Genomic DNA, 16,723 nt, shown 5'->3' on the forward strand with positions numbered 1-16,723 from the left:
AACAAATTATTGGGCATTTTACGGGAAGAATTTCCCTATGGCTTATATGCCTGGCAATTCATATCTCTATGCTTAGATTACTTTTATATCAATAGAAAAGATTAGGATTACTTTTATGTCAAATATAAAAAGAGGCTAATACTGGTGCAGTATCTCATATTAACTTGAGGGCTTATTTAACAGTTGCTAATAAAAGTTCATTGGAATTAGCATAATTATAGCCTCTCTTAAAATCTGTTCAGTTGAATTTTTTAATATTCTTTTACATGATTTTGGGAGGCTGAAAGCAATACAAATTTATTATAATTCAATTCTGGAGGTTAGAAATTCAAAAATGGGTCTGGGCTAAAAAAAAAAATCAGATGTCAACAGGGCTGCATTCCTTTCTGGAGGCTCTAAGAGAGAAACTATTTCCTGACTTGTTCCAGCTTCTACAGGCTGTTGGATCTCTCAACTCATGCCCCCTGTTCCATCTTCAAAGTCAGCAAGGATGGGTCAAGTACTTTAACACTGCCATTTCTCTTGGTCTTTTGCCTTCTCTTCTATTTTTAAGACTTGTGATTACAGGTCTGATGATTACATTAAGCACACCCAGAAATCTACTTATGTCTTTCTTTTTGCATTAAAATGTTTAATTATTATAAAATACACCCAACTTAACATATACCATCTTAACTATTTTTAAGCATCTAGTTCGTTAGTGTTAAGTATATTCACATTGTTGAGCCTCTTCTTGTGTTTAAAAAGGAAATTCAATTACCCTAAAATACAACTTGGATATTTGGAAGACCCTTATAATAATTCTTGGCTTAAAAAGGAAATCAATGCCAAAATTACAAAAGATTGAGAAATGAATGGGCACAGCAGCCCTATATATCAAAACCTGTGAAGTATCACCAAAGGAACTTTATAGCCTTAAATACATTTATTAAAAAATAAAAAAGACAAAATAAATGAACGAGTAATTCATCACAAGAACATTTCAAAAAACTACAAAAGGGGAAGTATTATAAAAATTAAAGCAGAAACTCATGAAAAATATAAATATGGTGGACTTGATCAATATAAACAAAAATGGATTATTTTTTAAAGAACAGTAGAATAAACATCTTTGGCAATTCTTACAAAGATAAATGAGAAAGAATAAAAATAATAAACCTTAGAAAAAAGAATGCAAATACACTAAATATCCGGCAGTAGTTTTTTTAATTACAAAATATTATGTAAATTTCATACCATTATGTTTGAAAATATAGGTGAAATGGATGGTTTTCTAGAAAAAAATAAATGTATATATTAATTTAAGGAGAAATAAGAGATAGAGAACTGAACAATTCAGTAACTATAAAAGGAAGTGAATAAGTAATCAAAGATCTATCCTTTAAAAGACTCAGTTCCAGACAATTTAGAGACAAGTTCTACCAAATTTTGAAGAAACAGATAATTGTCTTTTTAAAATTTATTTTATCGAAGTATAGTTGATTTATAGTGTTGTGTTCATTTCTGCTATACAGCAAAGTGATTCAGTTATACATGAATACATATACCTTCTTTTTCATATTCTTCTCCATTATGGTTTTTCACAGGAACACCATAGTTCCTTGTGCTATGGAGTAAGGCCTACTTGTTTATTCATTCTCTATATAACAGTTGCATCCACTAATCACAAACTTCCAGTCCACCCTTCTCTCACCCTTCTTCCATCTGGGCAACCACAAATTGGTTCTGTATGTCTGTGAGTCTGTTTCTGTTTCACAGATAAGTTCATCTGTATCATGTTATTGATTCCACATATAAGTGATATCATATGATATCTGTCTTTCTCTTTCTGACTGACTTTACTTAAGTACGATCATCTCTAGTTCCACCCATATTGCTGCAAATGGCATTATTTCATTCTTTTTTATGACCGAGTTTCCATGGTGGCTCAGGCAATAGAAGTGTCTGCCTGCAATAAAGGAGACACGGGTTCGATCCCTGAGTCAGGAAGATCCCCTGGAGAAGGAAATGGCAACCCACTCCAGTACTCTTGCCTGGAAAATTCCATGGATGGAGGAGTCTGGTGGGCTCCAGCCCATGGGGTCACAAATAGTCGGAGGAGACTGAAAGACTGAACGATTTCACTTTCCCTTTCATGGCTGAGTAGCATTCTGTTGTATCTATGCACCACGTCTTTATCCATTCATCTGTGGATGGACATTTAAGTTGCTTCCATGTCTCGGCTACTTTAAACAGTGTGGCCGAACACAGCATGCATGTATCTTTTTGAAGTATAGTTTTGTCCAGATATGTGGCCAGGTGTGGGATTGCTGGAGTATAAGGCAACTCTATTTTTAGTTTTTTGAGGAAACTCCATACTGTTTTCCATAGTGGCTGCATCCATTTACATTTCTACCAACAGTGTTCCTTTGGTAGGAGTGTTCCTTTTTCTCCACATCCTCTCCTCTCCAGCATTTGAAAGTGAAAGTAAAAGTAGTTCAGCCATGTCCGACTCTTTGGACTGTATAGTCCATGGATTCTCCAGGCCAGAATACTGGAGTGGGTAGCCTGTCCCTTCTCAGGGGGATCTTCCCAACCCAGGGATCGAACCCAGGTCTCCTCCATTGCAGGTGGATTCTTTACCAACTGAGCCACAAGGGAAGTCTCCAGCATGTATTACAATACAAATAGTGCTGGTGGTTAAATAGTATATTGTTGTTTGGAATACTATCAATTTAACTCTAATATCCTTTAGGTTGTCATCAACCTTTTGCTGTTTCAAGCAACATTATTACAAGTATCCTTGAATATGGGCAAATATACAGTATAAGTTATTTTAAATAGAATTTCTGGGTCATGAGCTATGTGCATTTTAAGTTGCTAGAAACCTCCTTTTCTTCCCAACACAGCTACATATAAAATCTGTTTTTAGTATAATGAGTATATAAATATTGTTCTCTGCTAAGCCAACAGTGGTGCCAAAATTAAATTTATTTTCTTGGGCAAATTTTTGCTTTACCTGGAGTTAAAAATACAGTCGTTTTTCATTTGCTTAATATTCTTTGAAGGTAGAGTTAAGCTTTCCTGTAGACTCACAGAGAAATGGAAAATGCCACTGCAAAGAATTTTCTTCATAGTCACACTTGTCAGGAAATTGATCCATTCTAATTTTTATTTCCTGGAAATATTCTTCTTGGTACCACTTCCTTCCTGCTCTGATTGGGACCATCTCTGGTTTAATTTCTGCAGATAATAAATTTCTTATCTCCTGCAGGAGTGGGTGAGAGTTAAGTGTCCTAGATTTGAAGTAGAAGTGGGGATATACGTGTTCCTAGACAGTGTTCTTGCCTGGAGAATCCCAGGGATGGGGGAGCCTGGTGGGCTGCCGTCTATGGGGTCGCACAGAGTCAGCCACGACTGAAGCGACTGAGCAGCAGCAGCAGCAGCAGACAGCCTTCTACAACATCTTCGTGTGTTCATCCCTTTGCCTCACCCCTGCTTCCAAAGAGCCTGGTGCTTCCAATTCTTGAGTTTCCTATGCTTTGCAAAATCATTTCTCGTTCCTCATGCAATTTTCCATCTTGACGGGGTGTGATATGAGGTTATACATGACAAGAGGGAGTTTATACTTCTGTTCACAGCTCCCTTTCTTGTTTTGGGGGTGATTTCGGAGAGGAGAAAGGAGGTATATTTACTTAAGGTCCCAAGAGGAAACACATGGCATGCTAAACATTATAGTTTGGAGAATACTCAGTGTAGACATATAGGCTATTTACAAAGGTATGAACTAGATGCGTGAACCATGGGGTATACAACACGCCAGAGGCTATAGCAGAGCTGTTATCACGCCAGCTCCCAGCCTAAGAGGGAATATGGGGAAAGTTAGCCAGGATCCAGAATGGAGAGTTAAACATACTAGTGTGGACTTCCAGGGTGGTCCAGTAGTTAAGACTCTGCCTTGCAAGGCAAAAGACACTGGTTCAACCCCTGATCTGGAAGATCCCACAGGCAGCAGGGGCAACTGGGTCCAAGGGCCACAACTAATGAGGCCATGCTCTGGAGCCCCACTACTGAACCCTTGTGCCCTAGAGCCTGGCTCCACCACAAGAGAAGCCAGCACGGTGAGAAGCCTGTGCATTGCTCTAGGGAGTAGCTCCCACTCACTGCAACTAGAGAAAGCCCGTGCACAGTAACAAAGACCTAGGACAACCTAAAAGAAAAAAAAAGGCTAGTGAAGACAATTTGATGTGCCTGATGCACCATAAGGCCAAACAAATGTAAATGGCAGAATCTGGAGCAGAGAAATTTTTATCATGGGGCCAAGCAAGAAGACAGGTGGTTCATGTACCTACCCCTAAACCTCGAACTCCCCCAAGGATTTCCCAGATGAGGAAAGCAGGCTGCACAATTCTTTGATTGGTGGATGGTGAGGTAACAGGGTGGTGTCACAGGGGTTAATATTATCAGTCCTTAGGCTTTGATTCCTGGGTCAGAAAGATCCCCTGGAGGAGGGCATGGCAACCCACTCTAGTATTCTTGCCTGGAGAATTCCATGGACAGAGGAGCCTGGCGGGCTACAGTCCATAGGGTTGTAAGAGTCGGACACGACTGAAGCGACTAACACACACGCACACAGGCTCCAGGAGGTCTGGGGTTTTGTGCTCATGGTCACCAAGTAGTTAATATCTTCCATTTGCTGCGGGGTTTTCACACCTGTAAAACAGCTCAGGAAATGTGCATTAGTTACTGTTATCTAGGCACTTTAGAGAGGAGCTAAAGCAAAATATGAGGGAAGGGCCTGCCCGGGGAAGGCCCCAGAGGGTCTTGCTCAGTTACAGAGGAAGCCGTCTTAAGAGACTAATCAGTGGCCGTTGGTTGAGGTCACCACATAGAGGAAAGCAAAGGACCTTGCTCATCTTTCCTCTCTCTCATTTCCTGGGCGTGGAGGAAGGGCACTCCCCTCGGGTGGAGCTCAGCCAGGAGCCAGAGGTCAGTGAGCCCACACTGGTGGCTCCATACGTGCATATCAATCGCCTTGAGGCAGAAAGGAGGGTAGAGAGAGGAAGAGGGGGCCTGGAGGGGCAAACTAGTCATCTGGCACAGGGGTAGGAATGCCTTCTGCAACTATTTTAAAACTTTGCAAGTTTGATCTCTTGGCTTTAAAGGCTATCTTTGTTTTTTGACTCCTAAATTGATGTCACACGGTCTAAATTTGTATCTCAAATCTTTAAAATCTAGACTTTAAAATCTTTAAAATCTAGCTCCAGCTGCCTATTTAGCAACTTCACTTGTATGTCTAACTGACTGACATTTCAAACGTAACATGGTAGAAACAGAATTTCTGATTTTCACCCAGATGTGGGCCTCTCCAGTCTTTCCTGAATTAGCACTCTAGTCTCCTAACTGAGCCACCGTTGACTCTTCTCTTCCTCTCACTCTTTCCTTACAATACTGTTGAGTCAAAGTACCTTGAATCACACCGCTTCTCTCGATATCTGCTGCCCTCCCCTTAACCTGGGCCCCCATCATCTACTGCCCCAGTTACTAATTAAATGATCTTTTTTCTTTGGCCACACTGCATGGCATGTGGGACCTTAGCTTCCCCCACGCAGGGATTGAACCCACACCCCCTCCTGCATTGGAAGCACTGAGTCTCAACCACTGGACCACCAGGGAAGTCCCCCAGTTATTTTAAATAGCTTCTAATTGGTTTCCCTGTTTAACTATTGTTCTATGATTTATCCTTCACACAGCAGCCAGAGTAATTTTAACTGAAAACATAAGCTAGATAATAATCCCATGCTGAAAATGCTTTCCAGTAACTCAAGAGTAACTCTTGGGTGAAATTCTTGATTTCAAGAATGAAATTATAACCGCTGATCATGTTGTTTTCCAGGCTTTGGTCTGCCTCTCCAACTCCTTATGTTCATTCAAATGTGGACTTATACTTTATGCTATTTTTGTAATTGACCCCTGAGAACAGCCCGCAAACAGTGACAGCTGGGAGTTCAGTTCAGTTGCTCAGTCGTGTCTGACCCTTTGCAACCCCATGGACTGCAGCATGCCAGGCTTCCCTGTCCATCATCAACTCCCAGAACTTGCTCAAGCTCATGTGCATCGAGTTAGTGATGCCATCCAGCCATCTCATCCTCTGTCCTTCAATCTTTCCCAGCATCAGGGTCTTTTCCAATGAGTCCGTTCTTCGCATCAGGTGGCCAAAGGATTGGGTGACTGTAGGAAACTGATGCATAAACACTGGAGAAGAGCAGACTGTCCAGTCCAAAACATGACTGTGTGATTCAGGACAGGCCACCGCAAAATATACCACATTGGTATATTGATTTTTTTGAGCTGTAGGTGCTTGCAAAACAGCAAATGCAAGGACAGGTTTCTGTGAACTTTGCTTATCTGCCTAAGGAGAACTTTGCTTATCTGCCTAAAGACAGATCCTCTGGAAAGAAACCCAAGTGTCATAAATTCTTTCCCCAAGTGTCTTATCAACCGGGAAAGACTGACTCATCTCAGGAGATGAAGCTAGAAGTCAACACCACCTGCAGACAAATGTGTCACAAACTATCACACGTAGTCTTCTATGGATCCTCTTACCTTTCCTAAAAATCATTTACCCTCCTCTTGCTCTATTAAGATGATATTCAAGCCCAATTCTAAGCCACTTGGAGAGTTAATCATTTTTTCCCCAGTGTCTCTTGTGTATGTAGGAGGTGTAAGGTTAATGAATCTCTGTTTGTTTTTCTCTTGTTGATCTGACTTTTATTAGTGAGGTGTCAGCTAAGAACTCAACATGGTAGAGGGAAAAAATATTTTTTGTCCCCTTCAATTCCCCATCTCCTTCAACCCTGGGCTTGGATGAGGCAGATGTGTACTCTGGGTCAGCAGTCCCCAACCTCTTTTGGCACCAGGGACTGATTTCGTGGAAGACAATTTTTCCACGGATGGGGAGGGCAGTAATTTCAGGAAGATTCAGGCGCATTCCATTTATTGTGCACTTTATTTCTTTTATCATTACAGATGATCCATCTCAGATCATCCGGCATCAGATCCCACAGGTTAGGGACCCCTGTTCTATGCCATTTACCAGAGCTTCTTATGGGATTACTCTTCCGTCTCCCACGTGGGAGTCTCCCTGGTAATGCCCCTTCACTGGCTGCTTTCCTGTCCCTGTCTCAGCTCTCTGCTCCCTTAAGGGGTTTGCTTCTCCAGAATAAATTAACTGCTCTTGAATACTTGTCTAAGGAACTTCTTACAATAAAATTCAAAAGTGAGGAAGTACCAAGGATAATACTGAACTGAGAGGAATATTATATCTCTTTCTCCTGCTCACCTGCCCTCCCATTCCTCCTCCCATAGTACTTTAGTATGATTCCTAAGATTGAAGATGAAATAGGTCTAGCCATCAAACCTGGGCTATACAAGTGAGGGTAAAGCATTCGGGTTCTTACATGGGTAGATGGCCCAGTTCTAAAAGGCACAGCTCTGACTGTTGTTTCAGCCCAACTGATCTCTGTGTTCAGTGGACATTTGAACTAATTGGTCTTTATTGCTGGGCTGGTTGCATCCAGTTGTCCTCCACTTTTGGAGTTAAATTGAATAACTCATTCTTTCACTGATCTGTAAAATTTCAACTCTAACTTATCAGCAGTTATACAAAGTAGGTTAATGCCTTGTTTTATTTGAGCTTAAAACATTTTAATCCACGTTGGGCTCAGTAACACTGGCTAATGATTTGATAACGCCATATTTAATGCTTAATGTCCAGGCATTGAAAGAATTAAGGGAAAAAAAATAAAAGCAATCCAAATATAAAAAGATTGAACATCTGTTAGACAAAAGTTATTGTCTAGAGGTTACAAATTTCTGTTTGGGATGATGAAAACTTTCTGAAAATGGATAATGGTAATGCTTACTCAATATTGCAAAAATACTTGGTGCCATTTAATTGTACAAGTGAAAATGGCTAAAGTGGTCAATTTTGTGTTGTGTATATTTTTACATAGTCAAAATAAAACCACCCACAACATTTTAGGTTCCAATATCCTTATTTGTTATCAGAAAAAATTGGAGGTTCTTTAAAATGTTGTAAACTAGACCAAAAGTCTATAACATAGAGACTGTTTAATACAGTTCTCTTACTTCCCATTTCAACCTCCATTCCTAGGAGCCCAGGCCAGTCTGTGACACACAGCAGACCTTAAATAATCACTTATTAAGTTGAATTTTGAATGATTAAATTGATGATGAAACAAGCCTACATTCATTATCTAGTAGCCAATCAAGACTGAAACAGAGCTTATCTCATAGGGTAGAGCCATTTCTCTCTTTTAAAAAAATATTGACTTATTTGGCTCTCATGGGTCTTAGTTGAGGCACACAGGGCCTTCATTAGAGCATGTGGATCTTTCCTTGCAGCACACAGACTCTCTCCAGTTTTGGCTCGCGGGTATAGTTGCTCCAAGGCATGTGGGAATCTTAGTTCCCAGGCATTGAACCTGTGTCCCCTGCATTGCAAGACGGGTTCTTAACCACTGGACCACCAGAGAAGTCCCAAGTTAAAGTCGTTCTGATCATTATTGTCCTTGTCCTGCCACTCTTCTGTACAAGAGCCTTTCATTATCCAGACCATTCCCTTGTTTATTGCACCTCTGCCAAGCTTCCCTCCTTGTTTCTTTAACCATTTGTTTAGATTCTTGATTGCCTAATCTTAAATCACTCCTGTCAGCCTCAGAGTAGGGCACTGAAATGAGCGCAAGGTCAAAATTCAGATACAGTCTGTCAACTCCCTGCGAAGTGAGAGCCTTAGGGCCTCACCATGTCAGACTTGGTGTCTAGTCTTTTCTCACCCTAGACCTTTAGAATAAGCCTGTGCAATCTGAAGGCTGCCATGCTCTCCTTCAGAACCACTGAGGTACAGCTCCTCACTTGATCCCGCCTCCTACCGCCTCCATCTTGGTTTGTCGCCTCTGCCTTCGTTCTTTAACTCCTGTGTACATTAGTCACTCAGTGGTGTCCGACTCTTTGCAACCCCGTGGACTGCAGCCCGCCAGGCTCCTCTGCCCATGCAATTCTCCAGGCAAGAATACTGGAGTGGGTTGCCATTTCCTTCTCCATAGGATCTTCCCAATCCAGGGATTGAACCCAGGTCTCCTGCATTGCAGGCAAATGCTTTACCGACTGAGTTACTAGGAAAGCCCTCTTTAACTCCCATCTCATTCCAGCTAATTGACAGCTAATCTTCCCTACCACATGCTCAGACCAATGTGTACCCACCCCCATTACCAACACAGCATGGATAGTGCAATGTGGTGGTGTACTCTGACCTGGGAGGTGTTGGGAAGTGTTCAACAATGGTTCTCCAGGCAAAAGAAACAAAATAACATGCAAAGAAACAGCAACCACTCGATTTTTGAACCATTTGCTGATTTCTGCAGTAAAATAACCACTCCCCTGGCCAGTTTCAAACAGTCCAGGTGATGTCACTGAATGTGGAGTAGGGAAGAAATACAGGGTAGCATATGATCGCACTCCTGCCTGTGCCAGCCAGCCTCCAAGATAACCCCTCTGGTGTTCACATCCAATGTTTATTCTTCTCCCACATTGTCCCAGAGTTGGTCTGGGTAACCAATAAATTATGGCAGATGGTATGTTGTTACTCCCAAGGTTAGGCTATAAAAGACACTACAGCTTCTCATTCCCTCTCTCTTCCTCTTACTGCCCCCCTTTTCTGCCTCTCGCTCTCTGTCTCATCACTCACTCTGAGGCTAGCTGCCCTGTTGTAAGCAGCCTGATTAAGACACTCATGTGGCAGGAACTGAGACCTCCAGCCAAAAGTCATGTGAGTTAACATTCTTAGAAGCAAATCCTCCAGCTCTAGTTAGGTCATGAGATGGCTGCAGCCCCAAAGGTCATCTTGGCTGTACTCTCATGAAAAACCTTGAGCCAGAACTGCCCATCTAAGCTGTTCTCAGGTTCCTAATTTAGAATCCTGGTGAGCTAATACACATTCATTATTTTAAGCTGCTAAATTTGGGGGTAATTTGTTATGCAGCGGTAGATAACTAATACACCACTGTACAGATGAAATAGATGTATATAACTTCAAGAGCATAGATAACGGTAAAATAATAGTAGTAAGATAATTAGGAAGTGTTAAGTTTGGATATTTATTAACTTTTGTTTTTAACATAATTTATGTCATTGTAAATTTATATAATCAAAATTTTAATAATTGTTGTATTTAATAGATAGCATGAAAAAAACCCTGAAAATTTAACAATCCGCTCTCATAAGCCTATGTGAGCCAATTCTAGCCCATCGACTTTTACACAGTGGTTGCTAAAATTTTTTTTTTGTTGCATATAGCTGTCAGTAAAAATTCTTTGAGTTTACATTACAAAATGTTGACAGTTTATATATATATACTGCTTTATTAATACGGCCATTAAATTATTAAGGGAAAAATACACAGGACTTAAAAATAGATTTTAGTTCATTTATTTGTGTTATAAAACTTTTTCTTTTCATGGAAACAAATTTTTTAAGCAAGAGAAATGTGTCAGCGCTATTAGATTATCATTGATTTCACCTATAATGTGGTTGAGCTAGAGCTCAAACCACAAGAAGGAAAAGTGTCAGCTTCATCAATTTCTTGCTTTTTCTTTGTGCTTGCATTGTCAACATTCAATTCAATTCATGGTCTCTCTGCAGGAATATTTTAAAGCTATTTATACTTCTTCATTTAGTGGATTAAAGCTAAACCATATAATCTGTAATACTGTGTTACTGTATACATGAAAATGGCACTATTTCACAATTCTATGAAATAGAGTGAATGAGAATGGGGGTCATTGTCAGTCTCAATTGATTGTGGAATCTCCATTCTTCCCAAGACCCGTGGCATATCACTGATGACAACTGGCTGAATTGCCCGAGTGAGGGTGGCATTGTCAATCCATCAAATAAATTCTAGATCCTCTCAGCATTCCCCTTTAGAGACCTTTGGCTTAATCATTTGCTGGCAACTAGCACTGACTGCTGCTGCTGCTGCTAAGTCGCTTCAGTCGTGTCTGACTCTGTGTGACCCCATAGACGGCAGCCCACCAGGATCCCCTGTCCCTGGGATTCTCCAGGCAAGAACACTGGAGTGGGTTGCCATTTCCTTCTCCAATGCATGAAAGTGAAAAGTGAAAGTGAAGTCACTCAGTCGTGTCTGACTCTTCGAGACCCCACGGACTGCAGCCCACCAGGCTCCTCCGCCCATGGGATTTTCCAGGCAAGAGTACTGGAGTGGGGTGCCATTGCCTTCTCCGACTAGCACTGACACATAGTGTTAAATGGCCTTATAGGCCCTCCAGCAAGGACTCCTGAGAGGCACATCTCCTTTTGTAAGAGGTAGGGAGTAGCTGTAACTTGGATTTACAAAGCTGGATTGAATGCAAGGATATAAGAACACAGACAGCTAGAAAACACTTAGCTATCTCTGTGGGGCAGAAAAGAAGAGCCCACAAAGAAGAATGCTTTACAAACAAAACAACAACAAAACTTCACAGTAGAGACTCAACACAGGTGATGGATGTAACCGTCAGAATTATGCTTTATTGAGAGCAAAAGTCCAGAGGAAGCCAGTAAGATGAAGAGAGGAGTTATAAGTGTGACTTGCAAGCATCTTTAGAGTCCCTAAAGTTTCCTCTTCTGGGAAAATTTAATAGATGAATAAAGTAGTCACCCATCCTCCTGTAGAACATCTATAAATGTGTTATTTCCCCCCAAAAAAAGTCTTCAAAGATAATCATTCAAATGCATATTTTTCTGCATATTATAAAGTAATTTGTCACTTCCTTTGTGTTTTGATAGATGTTTCCTGGTGTTTAGCTCCTTTCATACCTCTGAAGCTTTAAAAAGCTTCTCTCCCAATCATTACCTGCTCCCGATAGACGGGCTTAACTCAAGAAATTGGAAGGTGCTGGTGATTTATGCTGGAGGCTGCACCTGGCTCACCTTAGTTAAGCTTCTTCATCACTATTTATAACACCTTTAGTTGTTGGGATTAGGGTGAAGGTGAAGAGAATACAGTAACAGTGTTTCTTTTGTAGAAATCAAAGCAGGTATTTGATGTGGTATTCCAAGAGGAAAAAGTATATAATAAAATAACCCCCATAATCATAGCCCTTCACATTTTCTAAAGTACTTTCACATGCTTTTTTCAACGGAGCCCCCTTGCAGGCGTAGGTTGAGATTATTTTTATTTACAGTTGAAAAAGCTGAGGTCAAGTGGCTTTCCCAATTTACACAAAGCTTGTTTCTAAGGTAAATGTACACAGACACAGCAGGTCCTGGATCATGTCATATGTGGCAAAAGAGGAAAGTAAAACAGACAATTTTTTTTTTTTTCTATTTCGCTTCACATTTCATTGCTTCCCTACCCCCTCTTGGTCCAGCTTGAGGTAAGTTGATCATCCTCATTTTCTTTCCACTTGTTTTGAGAAGACTCTAGAATAAAAGTTGACCTCAGGGCAGGATAAGGAAACAGGGAGAAGATGACAGTATCATTGGAGGCATAAACCATGAAGTTGATTGCCAGTATGCAGGACAGAAGAGGTTAATTAGAAATCTCTTTGGCCATAAGGCACAAAAGACAGGAGGCAGTAAGGGAGATCAGGAAAGAAAACTCCAAAGCCATCAGATCACTAATTTCCGTTTTCATATCATCTTAAGGTAAAATGAACAGAGACCCCGTTTTACCGTGTGTGCGCGCATGTGTGTGCGTATTAGTCACTCAGTCTTGTCCGACCCTTTGCCACGCTAACTGTAGCCCAACATGTTCCTCTGCCCATGGGATCCTCCAGGCAAGAACACTGGGGTGGGTAGCCATTCCTTTCTCCAGGGGATCTTCCCGACCCAGGGATCTAACCCAGGCCTCCCGTGTTGCAGGCAGATTCTTTACTGTCTTTTTCTGTTTGCATAGCTACCAGGGAAGCCCAGGTTTTACCGTGTAAGACTGTGTAAACTGGATGAGTTACACATCTTTGTGTCTGTTTCTCTCCTTAACACACACAGAGGCATATCTTTCCTTAATTCAGGGTTGCCAGATAAAATACAGGCTATAAAATACAGGGTACCCAGCTAAATTTGGATTTCACATGAAACAATGAATCATATTTTAGTCTAAGTATATTCCAAGCAATGCATGGAATATACTTAAACACTTAAAAAACAGGCACTTGGCAGCTCTTGCCTTCTGAGATGGCCCACACTTTGTCTATGGAATGTTTCTCTTTAAAAAAAATCCATCTCTTACCTAGCAGGAAAAACAAAAACATGCTCTTTATCTGCAATGCATATTTAATTGGATGCCCTGTATTTTTATTTGTTAAATCTGGCAACGTTATCCTAATTAAATTTCAGATCCACTTTCTACCCCTGAATGTGGTCTGGTCAGAGCAGAGGACGTTGTCGCTGTCCCCTGCTGGCCTATGTTGGAACAGTTATTTTCTTACATTAGGACATGAACACTAGCTGCAAATAATGCTTACTTTCTGTCTGTAATTACTCAAACCTCACACTTCATGTGCCGTTCTCCCTCTGCCGTTGCTGGGGGAAGCTTTTCAAGTAGATACGTCTTGGAATTTGTTCTCTCCCCAAAGTCCACAGATGCTCAGTTTCTTCTACTACCACCAAGATAGTTTCCTTTGTCAAGCCAGCAAACATCTCCAACCAAGTCACAAGCTGAACTTCATGTCCGCCTCCTTACGGACCACATAGAATATAGTCGCTCAGGCATGTCCGACTCTTTGTGACCCCATAGACTGTAGCCTACCATAGAACTGTAGCTTACCATTGACTGTAGCCTACAGGCTTCTCCATCAACGGGATTTTCCAGGCAAGAGTACCAGAGTGGGTTGCCATTTCCTTCTCCAGGGGATCTTCCCAACCCAGGGATGGAACCCGGGTCTCCTGCATCGCAGGCAGGCACTTTTTTAGAATATCCCTGCTGCTGCTGCTGCTGCTGCTAAATCACTTCAGTCATGTCTGACTCTGTGCGACCCCAGAGACGGCAGCCCACCAGGGTCCGGTGTCCCTGGGATTCTCCAGGCAAGAACATTGGAGTGGGTTGCCATTTCCTTCTCCAATGCATGAAAGTGAAAAGTGAAAGTGAAGTCGAGTCGTGTCCTACTCTTAGCGACCCCATGGACTGCAGCCTACCAGGCTCCTCCATCCATAGGATTTTCCTGGCAAGAGGACTGGAGTGGGGTGCCACTGCCTTCTCTGAGAATATCCCTAAGAAGGCTTAATTCTCAGGGTCAGATGACTCTCTTTGGTAGGTCTTACAGATCCTTCTTCTGGGGTATAAGACCACAGAAAATTGTAGAATATCCTCCCCAGGAGTTAATTTAAGAAAGGTCATCTCAAATGGATTGAAGTCAGGTTTACCAAATGGCAGGGGCAAAAAAAAAAAAACAAAACAATCCTCAGATTACATCAATTGCAATTTTATTTGCAGTAGCCATTTTCCTTTTCTTTTTTTTTTTTTTAGAGGATCTATGAAATTGGATTTGACCATTGCACACAAAGAATGTGGAGGAATACTCCTATCTCTGCACTCAACCATGAATCTGACCCCATCAATAGCACCCACATTCAAAAGAAAGTACGATAGCTTTGTGTGCCCTACAGGGTTGCTATGGTGAGCAGGAAAAAACAAACAAACAACATTTAGAGGTTTTAAAATTGTAGTTGAATGTATTAAATTTTAATGAGTTAAAGTCTAAGTTTAATCTGTAAGGTTTTTACTGATGTGAAATTCACATAAAGTTAACCATTTTATTTTACTTTTTAAAATATTTATTTATTTTATTTTTGGCTGTGCTGGGTCTTCATTGCTGCGCACCAGCTTTCTCTAGCCGTGGTGAGTGGGGGCTACTCTTTACTTGTGGTGCCCAGGCTTCGCATTGTGGTGGCTTCTCTTCTTACCGAGCATAGGCTCTCGAGTGCCCAGGCTTTAGTAGTTGTGGCTCCCAGGCTTTAGAGCACAGGTTCAACAGTTAAGAAAGTTAACAGATATCTGGCACATGGGCTTAGCTGCTCCATTGCATGTGAGACCTACCCGGTGCAATGATCGAATCAATGTCTCTTGATTTGCAAGGTGGATTCTTAACCACTGGACCATAAGAGAAGTTCCTAAAATTAACCATTACAAAGTGGAAAAACAAACAAAAAAAAGCAATCCCATCAGTTCATAGCCGTAGCTCAGTTATGTCTGACTCTTTGGGACCCCATGAACTGCAGCACGCCAGGCTTCCCTGTCTATCACCAAATACCGGGGCTTACTCAAACTCACGTTCATTGAGTTGGTGATGCCATCCAACCATCTCACCCTTTCTTATCCCTTTCTCCTCCTGCCTTCAGTCTTTCCCAGGATCTTTTTCAAATGAGTCAGCTCTTCACATCAAGCAGCCAAAGTATTAGAGTTTCAGCTTCAGCATCAGTCCTTCCAATGAACATTCAGGACTGATTTCCTTTAGGATGGACTGGTTGGATCTCCTTGCAGTCCAAGGGACTCTCAAGAGTCTTCTCCAGCGCCACAGTTCAAAAGCATCAATTCTTCAGCGCTCAGCTTTCTTTATAGTCCAGCTCTCACATCCATACATGACTACTGGGAAAACCATAGCTTTGACTAGATGGACTTCTGTTGGCAAAGTAATGTCTCTGCTTTTTAATATGCTGTCTAGGTTGGTCATAGCTTTTCTTCCAAGGACAAAGCATCTCTTAATTTCATGGCTGCAGTCACCATCTGCAGTGATTTTGGAGCCCCCCAAAATAAAGTCTCTCACTGTTTCCATTGTTTCCCATCTATTTGCCATGAAGTAATGGGACCAGATGCCATGATCTTAGCTTTCTAAATGTTGAGTTTTAAGCCAACTTTTTCACTCTGCTCTTTCACTTTCATCAAAAGGCTCTTTAGTTCTTCACTTTCTGCTATAAGGGTGGTGTCATCTGCATATCTGAGGTTATTGATATTTCTCCTGGCAATCTTGATTCCAGCTTGTGCTTCATCTAGTCCAGCATTTCTCATGATGTACTCTGCATATAAGTTAAATAAGCAGGGTGACAATGTACAGCCTTGACATATACCTTTCCTGATTTGGAACCAATCTGTTGTTCCATATCCAGTTCTAACTATTGCTTCTTGACCGGCACACAGATTTCTCAGGAGACAGGTAAGGTGGTCTGGTATTCCCATTTATTGAAGAAGTTTCCACAACTTGTTGTGATCCATACAGTCAATCGTTTTGGCATAGTCAATAAAGCATAAGTAGATGGTTTTCTGGAACTCTCTTGCTTTTTTGATGATCCAGTAGATATTGGCAATTTGATCTCTGGTTCCTCTACCTTTTCTAAAACCAGCTTGAACGTCTGGAATTCCATGGTTCATGTATTGTTGAAGCCTGGCTTGGAGAATTTTGAGTATTACTTTACTAGTGTGTGCTGCTAAGTCACTTCAGTCATATCCGACTCTGTGCGACCCCATAGACAGCAGCCCATCAGGCTCCCCTGTTCCTGGGATTCTCCAGGCAAGAACTCTGGAGTGAGTTGCCATTTCCTTCTCCAATGCATGAAAGTGAAAAGTGAAAGTGAAGTCGCTCAGTCGTGTCCAACTCTTAGCAACCCCATGGACTGCAGCCTACCAGGCTCTTCCATCCATGGGATTTTCCAGGCAAGAGTACTGTAG

Source organism: Oryx dammah, unplaced genomic scaffold (genome assembly GCF_014754425.2).
Source record: "Oryx dammah isolate SB20612 unplaced genomic scaffold, SCBI_Odam_1.1 HiC_scaffold_18, whole genome shotgun sequence".
Classification (NCBI taxonomy): domain Eukaryota; kingdom Metazoa; phylum Chordata; class Mammalia; order Artiodactyla; family Bovidae; genus Oryx; species Oryx dammah.